This window comes from Pinus tabuliformis, chromosome 2_1 (genome assembly GCF_031772625.1).
Source record: "Pinus tabuliformis cultivar Carrire ecotype Pingquan chromosome 2_1, CPIR1, whole genome shotgun sequence".
Classification (NCBI taxonomy): domain Eukaryota; kingdom Viridiplantae; phylum Streptophyta; class Pinopsida; order Pinales; family Pinaceae; genus Pinus; species Pinus tabuliformis.
Window position 1 is genome coordinate 482,553,619 of NC_142299.1, and position 15,601 is coordinate 482,569,219.

Genomic DNA, 15,601 nt, shown 5'->3' on the forward strand with positions numbered 1-15,601 from the left:
AAAAAAGGTTACCAACTGATCCTCAGAAACCATTTTATGGATGAGGCCTCTATTTTCTTCATTTTCCATTATTTTCCTTCATTTTCCTCCTCACATGCAACCTGTGACCTTTCACCTCCTTTTTCTCCTAATTTCCATTATTTTCATAAATAAATTTGCCAAAAATGCCATTTTTCCTTAGCCATTGCCTTTGCCAATTTCCTTAGCCATAAACAACCAAATTAAAACCCCCTAGGATGTCTTGCCAAACATTCAGCTTGGAATAAGTGTCCCATTCATCTATGGTTATTTTTTTTTTTTTTTATTACATGGAATTTTCACCAAGCCTGTTACAAAGAGAAAAAAATCCATTGCCCACTACATAGATGGCCAATTTTCCTTTCATCATTTGTTTTCAAGTTACATAACCCCACTGCTCCACATATTTTGGTGAGCTCCACATGCCCATGAATTTATCGACCAATGTTATGTCAATAAGGTTAAGAGAATTCTTCTGAAAGCACTATGGAAGAGTGACAATCATAATATTCTAAGCCTTTTCGACAAATTTTTGTTGAACTTCCTTAGTGCAAGGAGGGGAAGATCACCCCCCGCCGCCCCATGGGCCTAACATCATGAAGGATCAGCGAAAGAGTCACCACCTGATCCAGGTGGCTCCAAACACATGCAGAAGTCCCAAAGGACTCAGAAAGGGTCAAAATTCAAAGTGGTCATATGGATCCCAAACTAGCACCAGATCGAAGTGCTCATCGCCTTGATTCCAAAAGTGCGAACAACACTCAAATACGAGCTCATATGGGGGAGATAGAGCCAGCGAAATTTTTGGTCAAAGGGCGAGGTTTAAGTGTCCTACAAATTCACCGTCAACCGGTGTGGAAACTTCGCTCCCGAGGAGTGGACGAATTTGTTGGATAAAATGTTTAATGTTATTAAAAAATCAAAAAATATTAAAATAGGTGGAGGGCCATGAACCCCACAACCTCCATCGAACCCAACATATAAAAGAAACAAATTTTAAATTAAAAAAAGGGCTGAAAGGCCGTGACCCCCGCCGGCCCCAACCGTCACAGTCAAGTCAAAACAATATTAAGGGCGGGCGGCCATGACCCCATTGACCCAGAACCACCACACCTTACTATCACCATATATATGTTATAATAAAACGAAACCAAAAACCGTTTTTCCGCGCCACCATATCACATTTAAGTGTGGAGCCGGTGGGGATTGAACCTGCCTGGCCCACGTGGGCCGACCCCCACCAGGCGACACCATGTGGCGTATGCCAACCACTAATACAGAACCCATTTAAATTGTTAACAAAATGTTAACGCGCCCCTCCAAAATCGTGTTTACAAAACTGTTACACCATAAAAATTAAACTTCGTGCCATTTTTGAAGAGGCCGGGATTTTATCCACAACCTCCTCTACCTCACTGCCTTCACCTTAACCATCAAGCCACAACAACCTCCTGGGTAACTCCGCCCACAAAACGTATTTAAACTTTATGTTCTCATTTGCACGGGAGTGTAGAACGAGGAACGAAGGCCAAACGAAACAATGGAACTGCGAGCCAGGCTAGAGACAGAACCAGGACGGAGTTTCAGGAGGCAAAATTATGGCACATTTTTCGAGACATAATTTTTGCAGAGAATCTTAAGATGCTAAAAAGATTCCTTGGGAGGTAAAAATTCTTTTTGTTAGAATGTAATCAAGTTTACAGTCATTTTTATCAGATTTTCACAGGGAACGTAATGGCGAAGTCAGATTCACCTTTTGAGCTGCATGTTTTTAGATTCCCAGCAGAGGAGAATCTTCGAGAATCTTGAGGGAATCTTCTAGATTCCTTGGAGGCTGAAATTTCCCAGATCTAGAATGCAGCCAACTTTATACTCATTCTTCTCAGAATTTTGCAAGGATCTCAATGGAAAGATCAGTTTTCTGATTTGATTTGCAAATCTCCAATCAACCCAGAGGAGGGAATCTTTGGAGAATCGCGAGGGAATCTAACAGATTCCTACAGGCCCATATTTTGCCGGTGTCAGAATTCGACAAATGGATAGTCGAATTTACACCCCTCCATGACACAAATTTAGTGGTACAGTCAGTTTTTGTAGCTAAGCCTTCTATTTTTCGGCCATTTTCCATATTGGAGTGATGGTGTTAGATTTCAGAGTGTGGACAGTCGATCTTATGCCATTCGATGCCATGATTTCGATGGTGCATTCAGATCCAGCAACTGAGTATTCTATTCTTCAGTTAACATCAGAGTTGAGGTATATGAAGTGTTGTTGTCATGTACTTATTTGATCATTTGTTGTGAGATGTATGATGTTGTTTCAATTCCTGCTTGATGTATGATGCAGAATCTTTGTGTCTATTTCATGTGAGATGTATTCATCATGGATTGTTATGTATGTTTTGATTGAGATCCCTTTGTTGTCATGATGGTGGGATACTCATTGTCACCATGGGTGTTTTGGTTGAGATCCCTTTGATGCCATGATGTCGGGATACTCATTGTCACCATGTCTCATATTATGTCATGCTGATAGGAGGTCTATTGTGAGTGATAGTTCCTGTAGCATAACGTCTCGTGGAGAGAATTTTCCACTCATGTAGAGGGAACATGTCTTTGTATGACAGAAAACATAGTCCATGCACATCTTCACCATTTCCAACACTAAATGAAGTGGTCAACACCATCTTGACGCCGGGCCCGGAGACGTAGTCCACACTAGACGAACTCTGTTATCAACATCTCATGTCTATGATTTGCTGATTGTTATTATGTTTCCAATTGCTTAAGCATGCATATATGTTCATTTATGCTCTTATAAAATGCAATTCTAACTACATCATGAAAGTAAAAGATTTTGGTTAAATCTGGGAGTTGGGTCAACTCAGATCACCGTTGCACGTGATTAGGGTTTCGAAACTTCAAACGATTCAAAGTGGGAAAGTTGTAGAGCATCCCATTCAATGGATCATTGAAAAAAATTACTCATCAACTTGACCTACATTGTTACTAAATATGTTTTTTCCTTTAAGATTAAATACAAACAATGTTTATATGTCAAATTTTTGAGCTATATTACTATCTATCTTATTTTATGCTCTCAAATTCCTTTTATACAATGATTGTACTTTATTTTAGTTTCATGTATAAATTTGATTGCTTAGTTTCTAATTCTGGTACTCAGTATTTGAACATTCATTATTAACTCAAAATATTTGTAGTCCTACGAGTAATCTCTCTCATACTTTTCTCGAAGACCTATAGTTATTCTCCTAAAATTATTCTTCTTTTATTTATGTTGGGTTGTGTTATATTCTTTCCACGACTAGCCCACATAGTTAACTGGGGGATTAGAAGGGGGGCGAAGCCCCCACTTCGTTGCACCAATTGCGTAGCGGGGGAAGTCACAGGGGGTTTGAGGGGTGCAAGTAACCCCACTCTATGGCGTCCGGGGTTTTTTGCGCATGATGTTCGCACATGGTTTTAGACACGATGGTTTTCGGTCCATGGTTTTCGACGCGATGGTTTTTCAGTCCATGATATTGGATGCTTCGGCATGTATAAATATGTATTGTAACATTGAAAGGAATATAATGAAAAATCAAGCTGGTAGTCCCAGTTTTGGGATCCATGGGAAAATCTCTGTGTATACGTGTTTTGTGTGTTATGCTCTCGCATTGTTTATTTTCTGTGTTTTAGAATTCGTATGCAGGTAAATTATGTACGGGGTTAAAACCTACATTTAGTATTAGAGTTGTTTTAGCTTCAAGGGGACGCCTTTGTTGTTGAGGGGTTTCGCTCGGGCCTATGGTAGACCCTGTTCAGTGGGAGATCTGCGAGATTGATTCTAGTGGTGAAAGAAGATGGCAAGTAGGGGAAAGATAGAGATTGAGAAATTTAATGGTCAGATTTTTGAGTTGTGGAAACTCAAGATAAAGGATCTGTTGGTGGATAAAGATTAGTGGATCGCAATAGATCCAAGTACTAAACCAACGAGAGTCTCTGATAAAGAATGGAAGAAGTTGGATCGGAAGGCAAAGAGCACAATACGATTGTGTGTCTCAGATTCGATATTTTTGAATGTATTAGGGGAAGCTACGGCTAAGGCTTTGTGGGACAAGTTCGGGACTTTGTACCAATCTAAGTCTCTCGTGAATAAAATGTTCCTACGAAAAAAGTTGTATAACCTGAGGATGAAAGATGGAGACTTGGTGACAAAGCATCTGAACGCATTTAATACTGTGTTAAGTTAATTATTATCTGTTGATATTAAAATTTTAGATACAAATAAGTGCATCAGTTTGTTGTGTTCTCTACCAAATTCGTGGGATAGTTTGGTTATTGCAATAGGTAGCAATGCAACTGCCTTGCAGTTTGATGAAATAGTCTCATCCTTGCTAATGGAGGAGATGAGACAGAAAAACATGGAGAGCCAGAATGGTGATTCCTTGTCTGTACAAGGATAGTCCTAGAACAGAAACAAAAATAAGTCATCAAGTGGGAGATCTAAATCTCCAGGAAAACTTTTAAAGGTGGTTTGCTGGAAATGCGGAACGGAATGGCACTACAAAAGGGACCGTAAATCTAAAGCTCCTGACAAAGGAAAGGGATCTTATGATGCTCCTTCTGTAGAGGCGAAAACCACCTCAGATGAAGGTGGGGATGTGTACTTGGCTTCTTCAAGTACACATGTAGATCATGAGGCATGGTTGATTGACTCAATTGCATCTTTTCACTTCACTCCCCATAGATAGTGGTTCTCCGAGTATGAGAAATATGATAGTGGTGATGTCTTCTTGGGGGATGATAGGAAGGCTAGAATCGTTGGTCACAGAAAAGTAAAGTTAAAGTTGCAAGGTGGAAGGGTTAGAACACTTTCGGGTGTTCTGCATATTCCTGCATTAGCCAGAAATCTTATTTTTGTAAACAAGCTGGATGATGCAGGTGTAAAAACAGTGTTCAAGAAGGATACCTGCAAGATGGTTCAGGGGGCACTAGTATTGATGTGGGGAGTTCGAATTGGAACTCTGTACAAGCTGCAAGGTAGCACTGTTGTTGGTGGGTGCAACAGTTCCGTGGTTCCTGAAAGTGGAGTAGAAAATCTAGTGGTCTCTGGAGAGAAGACCATGTTGTGGCATCAAAGGCTTAAACATATTGGAGAGAAGGGCCTTCGAATACTACATGGTAAAGGTATGGTAGAAGGTATGAGTAATAGCTCTCTGGATTTTGATTTCTGTGAAAATTGTGTATATGGGAAGCAGAATCGGGTGAGTTTCCCCTTTGGTGGTAAGAGGGTGAAACATATATTAGAGCTTGTGCACAGTGATGTGTTTGGACCTGTGAATGTTCCACCACTGGGTAAGTCTGTGTACTATGTATCACTTATAGATGACTTCTCAGGGAATACATGGATATATTTCCTTAAGAAGAAATCTGAATTCTTTGACAGGTTTAAAGAATTTAAGGCTCTGGAGGAAAACCAGATAGAGAAGAAGATAAAGGTATTGAGGACAGATAATGGTGGAGAGTTTTAAAATAATGAATTTGAAGAATTTTGTAAGAAGTGTGGTATAGCACGGCATAAGACTACTCCATATACACCTCAGAAAAATGGAGTTGCAGAAAGAATGAACAAGACGTTGATGGAAAGGGAAAGAAGCATGCTTAGTGGTGTCGGGTTAGGACAGGAATTCTGGACAGAGGCAGTGGAGACATCATGTTCCCTGGTCAACAGATCACCTTCATCAGCGTCGGAAGATAAGACTCTACAAGAGGTATGGACTGGTAAGAAACCCTCTCTTTCACATCTGGGGGTATTTAAGTGTGTTGCACATGTACATGTTCCAAAGGAGAAACGAATCAAGTTGGATAGTAAACCTGAAATGTGCATCTTTATTGGGTATAAGGATGGTTTAAAGGGTTATAAGATTTGGAACCCAGTAAATAGGAAGGTTGTATACAGTCAAGATGTGGTGTCTAGAGAGGTAAAAGATGTTATTAAACATGAAGTCCAACCAAAGGAACCTATGAAGATAGATTTTGAGCTTAAAGAGGAAGAATCAGACTCTACAACATAGGAGGAATCAGAAGATGAAGAGCCACAAACTCTGGGTGTGAGAAGATCAGTTCGAGAAATAAGGCAGCCAGAAAGTTATAGTCCATCTTCTTTTTGTTCAAATTTTGCTTTATCTATTACTGACGATGATCCCAGAACTGTGAAGGAAGCAGTAGATTCAGAGGATGGCAAACTCTGGAAAGAGGCCATGGTTGATGAAATGGCATCTTTGCACAAAAATGAGGCTTTGGATCTGGTGGAGTTGCCGACTGGAAGGAAACCCATTGGCAGCAAATGGGTGTTAAAGAAGAGACAAATGTAGAAGGAAAGGTGGAGAAATACAATGCTCGGTTGGTAGCAAAAGGTTATTCCTAGGTGCCGGGAATTGATTTTGGTGATATTTTTTCTCCTGTTGACAAGGTAATTTCTATTATATTACTTTTATATGTTGTTGTTGCTTTTGATTTTGAGGTAGAACAGATGGATGTGAAGACGACATTTCTTCATGGGGATCTGGAAGAGGAAATTTACATGAAGCAACCTGAAGGCTTTGCGGTGAAGGGTAAGAAAGAACCGATATGCAAGTTAAATAAGTCTTTGTATGCGTTAAAATAGTCACCAAGGATGTGGTATCAGAAATTTGATACATTTATACAGGGACTTGGCTTCACCAGAAGCAAAGCAGATCACTGTGTGTATTTTAAATTAATTGGTGACTGTGTTATTTATCTGGTCTTGTATGTGGATGATATGTTGCTGGTTAGAAGTGACAAAGAAATTATCCAGGATTTGAAGACCCAATTGTCCTCCAAATTTGACATGAAAGATCTTGGTGCTGCAAACTATATTTTGGCCATGGAAATTAAAAGAGATCAGGCAAAGAGGAAGCTCTGGTTAAACCAGAGAAAGTATGTCGAGACAATACTACAGAGGTTTAATATGTAGGATAGTAAACAGGTGAAGGTTCCTATTCATGTAGGTGTGAATTTATCTGCTGAACAGTGTCCCAAGACACAAGAAGAGGAAGAGGACATGTCCCGTGTTCCATATGCAAGTGCAGTCGGTAGCCTGATGTATGAAATGGTCTGTACTAGGCTAGACATTACACATGCAGTGGGAGTATTGAGCAGGTTTATGACAAAACTAGGGAAGGACCACTGGACAAAAGTGAAGCGGGTTTTCAGGTATTTGCGTGGCACTAGTGATTATGGTTTGTGCTACCAAGGAAGACCAGGATTGGACAAATTGTTGGATATTCGTGGCTTTTTTGATGCAGACTGGGCTGGAGATCTTGATCAGAGAATATCTACAAGTGGGTATGTGTTTAACCTATTTGGAGGTGCAGTCAGTTGGACGAGTAAGAAACAATCTGTAGTGGCACTATCAACTACAGAGGCAAAATACATGGCAGCCACTCATGCAAGCAAGGAAGCAGTTTGGTTGCAGAGATTGTGTTCAAGTATGGGGTTAGTACAGGGAGCTATAAGGATAGACTATGACAGCCAAAGTGCAATTTTCTTGGCAAATAACCCTCCATATCATTCAAAGACAAAACACATTGATGTTCAGTATCACTTTGTGAGGGATATGATAGAAGACAAAAAGGTGTTGCTGGTAAAGGTGGACACTTTGAAGAATACTGCAGATGCATTGACAAAATCCGTGAGCTCTGAGAAGTTCTCTTGGTGTAGAGAAACAATGGGCGTTGCAGGATTGGATAAATGACTAAGCTCTCTTGTGGGCCCCTGTGGAAAGAAAACAACAAGTGGGAGAATTTTGGGTTATGTTATATTCTTTCCACGACTAGCCCACGTAGTTAACGGGGGGTTAGAAGGGGCGGAGCCCCCCCTTCGTTACACCAATTGCGTAGCGGGGGGAGTCACAGGGGGTTTGAGGGGTGCAGGTAACCCCACTCTATGGGGTCCTAGGCAGCGCCCCGGAAAATTTTGTTTTTGGAACCTATATTAGATTGGGCGAACCTACCTATGGTTTTGTGCATGATTTTCACACATGGTTTTGGACGTGATGGTTTTTGGTCCATGATTTTGGATGCGATGGTTTTTTTGTCCATGGTATTGGATGCTTCAGCATGTATAAATATGTATTGTAACATTGAAAGGAATATAATGAAAAATCAAGCTGGTAGTCCCCGTTTTGGGATCCAGGGGAAAATCTTTGTGTATATATGTTTTATGTGTTATGCTCTCGCATTGTTTATTTTCTGTGTTTTAGAATTCGTATGCAAGTAATTTCTATATGGGGTTAAAACCTACAATTTATACTATTAATTTTCCATAAGTCCTTGTACAACTCATACCTAGAATTTCTAAATATGAACACACACACATATACCCATTTCCTCAAATTTGAAACATTTCAAGCCCAAGTCTTAGTACTATTAATATTATAGTACAATTTACACTATCTAAATACAAAATATATAAGTAGCCAATTAAATTACTACAGTGGGGGTCCTAGGCAGCGCCCCGGAAAATTTTGTTTTTGGACCCTATATTAGATTGGGCGAACCTACCTATGGTTTTGTGCATGATTTTCACACATGGTTTTGGACGTGATGGTTTTTGGTCCATGATTTTGGATGCGATGGTTTTTTTGTCCATGATTTTGGATGCGATGGTTTTTTTGTCCATGGTATTGGATGCTTCAGCATGTATAAATATGTATTGTAACATTGAAAGGAATATAATGAAAAATCAAGCTGGTAGTCCCCCTTTTGGGATCCAGGGGAAAATATTTGTGTATATATGTTTTATGTGTTATGCTCTCGCATTGTTTATTTTCTGTGTTTTAGAATTCGTATGCAAGTAATTTCTATATGGGGTTAAAACCTACAATTTATACTATTAATTTTCTATAAGTCCTTGTACAACTCATACCTAGAATTTCTAAATATGAACACACACACATATACCCATTTCCTCAAATTTGAAACATTTCAAGCCCAAGTCTTAGTACTATTAATATTATAGTACAATTTACACTATCTAAATACAAAATATATAAGTAGCCAATTAAATTACTACAGTGGCTTAATTTCAACTACTTATATTTACAAATATAAAGCACAATTTAACTTCGAACGATAACAGTTCTTTTATTTAAAATATATCTACTTCCACACATAAACCACTTTACTTGCATGTATAAAAAGTACAGAACAGAGGGTAATTTCCTCTAACTAACTATTACTATAACTTGTGTATAAATGCTTAAGGCCTACAAGAATAGATTCGTAAAATAAAACATAGAAGTACGTAACAGCAAGATAATATTCATTTGATAGAAGTTTAGGATACCGACCTTATAATAACAACATGGAAAATTAATATTAGAGTACTCAGCTCCTCCCAGCGTTGATACTTCTTCTTGAATGTATCCCCCTGAGCACAAGTCTGCAAATTTTCTTTGATTAACACTATTTTTGTCTCTTTCACTTGCTTCTCACCAATATCTCCAAGACAATGTGAATTTTTCCTTAGCAAGCAGAATACTGCAGATGCATTGACAAAATCTCTCCAAGACCAATGTGAATTTTTCATTTATGAGCTTTACTTCCCACTCCCAAAGACAACATCTTGTTTTTAAGGAAGTTATAAATTGACCAATTCCATAATTCATAATTAATCTAATCATTCATATTAGATGCCTAGGACTTAATATTGAGTAATTAATATATATCATCAATTTGCAGCCTTATCTCTTTCAGCCAAGTGTACTCCAACATTAATTTTCTAGACCTCTTTATTTATTATTAACATCTTAAATACAAATTTAAAATCATTCCTTATCAGTAGTAAAATGCTGAATAAGTTCTTCATAGGTCTTTCAAATTAAACATAAGAAAGGAAAACATATATTTACAACTTATTTACACAAAAACTTCAAGTTATGGGATATGACAACCCCAACCAATTGGCCATATTTGGATACAACATACAAGATTGGCAAAGCGAAAATAACACAAGAAAGAAGACTTGCATACATGAATCTCCACTATATGTTTCCATGATTCTTCTCTTTTGCTTCGTTGCTAGCTTTTGTTGAATCCTTCACCTTCAAGTATTCCAAGGGAAATCAACCTCTATAATCAGTTCGTTTTTTAACCCCATCTCGTAGGAAACCAACCATCACTTGAATTATTTCATTTAAATTTATATGGACTTCATGCTTAGATAGGTATAGTCAACACTTGAATTTTGTGTCCACTGGTTTATTAAATTTATTCTATGTGGAAAGAAAGGAAGCTTACTATTGAAGTTGGAGAAGAGTTTACAACATGGCCATAGTGGACATATTGCACCCTACCTCCCAAGCCATGGAGTTGTTCAAGAAACAAGAAGGAGAGCACTAGTTGAGCTAGTTGTGCAAGATTTGCAGCAAGAACTTGGTGGTCACATGAGATTTCACGCCCCCGCCACTGTGGATTCTAACAAACTCACTGAAACTAAATTTAAGAATAGAAAAAGGATCGAAGATTCAAATGAAAAGTCGATGAAGGGAAAATATGATGAAAAGGGATTTGATGGAAATGGGAGAAATCTAAGGTATGCTCTCCAAAGGAATCCAAACTTTGACTAACCTTTTGCAATATTCTGGTCTCTAAAAAGTAATTGACATGTCATAATTATGGGAAGTCTTCTAAGACACTAGAATGTTAGATTCTGAAGGGCCTAACCTAGTTCATCAATAGTGGATTTGGGTAAAACTATATTTTTTAAGTTGTTTGAGGAAGGGGGAGGTCAGGAAAAATGTGTATGAATTTCTGTTGTAAGAATGGATTTTAAGGTCTTGTTTGGAATATTATCACAAACGTTCACAGGTGGGGAATAACTCATATCACAGTTGGCTTCGCAAGAACAATGAAGAACATGTAGATTGTCCACCCCAAATATGGAAAGAATATGGTTAACTACCACATGGATTGCCTCTCTCAGTTTCTTCTATTTCTATTGTGAAAAATGCACAATAATATATTGTCCATTTATGGGTTCCCTACATATTTGGAGAAGGGCGAAGAGATCTAGGAGTAGTTGAATTTTGTTGTTGCTTCTATTCTCTAGAAGATGCAAGTAGGAAAATGTTGTTTTGGTAATTCCCATATGTTAGTTTAGTTTAGTTTTATCATAGAAAGTATTCTATCAAATTTTCATGTTTCTTCTTTATTAGACCAAGATTGTAATGGTATTTTGAGTGGGTGGCATGAATATTTTGAGATGCAATAAACATCCCAACTCAGTTTCAAAATTTTCAATTTATGTTTATAGATATTGACACAGATGTAAAACCTTGCTCATGCAAAGTCACAATGTGATCTCTGCAATCCAAGGTTTTCTTATAGTAAAAAATCAACTTGGTAATGGTGTAATTGAGACATGTTGGTTGCATGTTTAGCATGCTTCCTCTTACCACTGAAGGAAACATGGATTAACAATATACCAAGTAAAACTTTGTCATTTGATATCTATTTTTTTGAGTTGAACTAATTTAAGTTATTACACATGATGAAGCATGGCTCAATGTTATTTATCGGATAAAATTATCATTTGATATCCTCTTTTCAAGTTGAACCAATTTAAGCTATCGAAATGACCTAATTTAAATTATTTACTAAATGTTGTAAAAAAAATTATCTTTTAAAATAAAACTGAATAGAAAAATATAAAAATAATAATTTTGGAAGATTTTTTAACCATCTTAACTCGTATAAATTTAGTGATTTCTAAACAGAATTTATTATTAATGCAACAAAAAAATTAAACAAGGAGGTAGTAGATCTTGCTGAAACTCAACATTAAAAGTATTCACAAATATGTCACAAAAATCATTGAAATTTTATAAGTGAACTTTACACTTTGAAAGCTATCTTATGAAACATGTAAGACTTTGAAAACTATCTTATGAAACATGTAAGTATTTTCCATGAATTAAAGGAAAGTGAGTTTTTATAGTTTATTAATCATAACATACCAAGTTCTTATCAACCCCCTTATTCAAATTTTGGGGTTTAATGTTAATAATAAAATTCAATAAACAAACTATTTTCATATTTTTAATGGTAAACAAACTTAAATTCAAGATAAATTGAATGTCCTTTATTTGTGTTAATCTTTTGAGAAAAGATTAAATGAGTGTAAATATACCTAAAATGGTTTGAATATTTTTTGTTTTGTTGGTTTGACCCATGGGATTTTGAACTTTGAAACTTATGATTTATACAATACTTTATAACACATCAATTACTAATTAAGTTTTTTTTTTTCAAATAGAATTTGATTTAGTAGTGAACTCAAGTTTACATGTGTGTTCATAAGGGGTGATATGTTGCTCACAATATTCCCATTTGGCATAAAAAACAAATTTCAAAAAGGATGAAAATCCAAACACAATTTTTTACCATTGTCCAAGTGACATGAACTAATATATTGTAAATGGGAAAAAAACTAGTTGAAGATTCACTTGTCTTCAAACTTCATGTATCGCAAGATTTTCCTAGGAATCATAGCTCCCCATCTATTTGCAAACTTCATGTATCACAAGATTTTCCTAGGAATCATAATTTCCCATCTATCTTCTCCGTGATTAACATTAAGAAAAACAAAGCTTCACCCTCATATAAACTATCTAGAGTTTATAAGACATCCCGCTATGTATGACCTGTACCAGATGAACCCTTGGGTCTTGTTTAGACCCTCTTTATATAGAAATTCCACGGGAATGTTCTGTTCGTTGAGAATGTGATAGAAAAAAATCTCTTGGAAGTCTCTCATTTTTAATATTCTTTGCAAATAGAGGCAAATCAGAGGAGGAGTGAGTCTCATTCCTTTGTTGATCTAGTCAATGGTTACTATTGAGTCGCCATATATGTGGATTTCATCTAGATTCAACCATCTAGCATGGTATAGGCCTCCCCAAAGGCTAATGATATCTTCCCTATTGTTTATGCCTGAACTAGAAAACCAACAAAGTCCCCAGTAGCTGGGAAAATTTTAAGAACCACCCTAAATTTATATGTTTAATAAATGGGCTAATCCCCATGATACATAGGAATAATGGGAGGCGATTTTATCAATAATATAATATGTATATATAATTTTTTTGGCGAATCTCTCACCAAATTATATTATCTTATACAGTGATGGAGAATCTTTCACTGAATTATAAAATCTTGTAAGATCTTGGCAAATCTTTTACTAAATAATAAAACATTGTGAAGTCTTGGCGAATGTTTTGTTAAAGTATGAAACCATATATGTTTAATAAGAAAACATATTCATTAAACTGTAATATACTAACATACATGTTTGGAAAAAAGAAACATAATTTTCTCTTCCTAAAAACAATGTTCCAAGTTTCAGTGGTCGTGTTTGTCAAGGTTCTTACAATACACTCTTTCATATCCTTCTATTAGTTTTGATAATATTCCACAACAAAGTTCTTGTAGGTGTGATATTGACAACGAGTTCTGTCAAGGTAGGAGAGTTTAATCTTTACTCTACAACTTTTGTCAAGCTACCACTTTTTTCAAGTTATCAAATTTCTTTCTTATTCCATAGACTCCAACTGCGAGATAAAAAAAAAAACACATCAAGTTTGTTTAACCCAACACACCAACAAGTAGCAAGCCCCAACTATATTATATAAGAAAGTATTAGGTATCCCAAAGGCTTGAAGGGGATCTAATTGAAAGAAGTGACCATTGTGAGAATCTTTCCAATCAATATGTGAATATATAATTGTAGATTTATTATTATTTTAATTGGAAATCTTCAATTAAATAATAAAATTTAATTACGTCTCTCCCAATCTAAATTTCTTATTAGCATAATTCACTACCCTCATAGGTCTCGCATTTTTTAACAGCGTTGTAACATGTAGATTAATTTCTTTTTTGGTGAACAATCTCCACTTTTAGGAAAATATGGTGAGTGGCTCCAACCCCTACAGATCATTTAGGACAAACTAAGGATATCACAGAAGATGAAAGGTTGTACAAACCAGCTTATTTTTCAAACAACTAATCCAACATTAGTACCTAAACTTTTTGATGAAGATATCATATTGCGAATGTTTGAAAAATGGTGAGAAATCTTCTGCGAGGGTGATGCGGAAAGAGTGATAAGGTTTCATTGTTTTGATTTTTTTTTTTGTTAAATCAGAAAAAAGTTAAAAACCAATATTAATGGAGATATTGGTATTTTTTACTAAATTTTGTGAAGTTACTAAATGTAACTTTAACCATTCACCTTAAGATGTTTTTACAATATAATTTCCTAAGTCTATTTAATATCTTCATTATCATGAAAACCAACCTATATCTATCTTAACTCCACATCTACCACTCTTAGGGGGATGAAATCTATTTTTAAATCTATTTATCCCTCTGAGCACTTGGTAGACCCAGAATTAAGATGGATCTAAGATGATAGAATTTCCCCTTTAAATAGTCTATGCTCACATGAATACCATGGCATTACCATGGGTTATCATTAACCTGGAGCTTAAAAATTACTATTAGTAATTTATAAAAATTAATAATTGATTTTTATTTTTATTTTATTTTTTTTAAAGTTAAAATGTTTAACATACATTAAAAATTACAACATCCATTTTCATTGTTGATCCACCAAGCCCCCGAGAGGGATCAAGTATTTTTTTCACTCTATGATAGTTTGCATATCACCATATTTGATCCCTCACGGGGCTTAGTAGATGCAGAGTAAAGATGGATTTATGTTGGTTTAATTCCCCCATTTAAATAGGCTACGTTCCACGTGAATACCATGGGTCAATACCATGTGCCATTTTTATTTTTATTAATACTAATATTAGGGTTAATAATGTTTTTTTGCATGGTATTAATAATAATCTAGCCCATGGTATTTGGCCCATAGTATTTTGCCCATAGGTTTCACCTAAATATAACGCATTTTTGAGTGTTCGTAAATATAAGGTGACTTATGGAGTAAATATAAAAAAAATTTTATTTGTTTACCATACCTCTCGTTTATTTATATTTTTATTAATTTACCATACCTCTTTTACAAATATGGTATTTGGCCCATAGGATTCACTTAAATAAAACATTTTTTTGAGCCTTCATAAATAGAAAGAGAGTTATGGACTAAATATAAAAAGAGGTTTTATTTATTTTATTTTTATTTTTATTTATTTACCATGCTTTTTGAGTAAGTATAAAAAAACGTTTTATTTATTTACCATACCTCCACTTTATTTATATTTTTATTTGTTTACACCCTTGCATGTATATAAGGTGACTTATGGAGTAAATATAAAAAATGTTTTATTTATTTACCATACCTCTCATTTATTTTATTTTTATTAATTTACGATACCTCTTTTATAAATATGGTATTTGGCCCATAGGATTCAATTAAATAAAACCTATTCTTGAAAATTAGGGCGAATGGAAAGTTGTAACTCCTAATTTCAAGGGCTAAATTTACCTTTTTTACCCTCTCCCTTAAAATAAGGTGGGCTATTTGAGGCC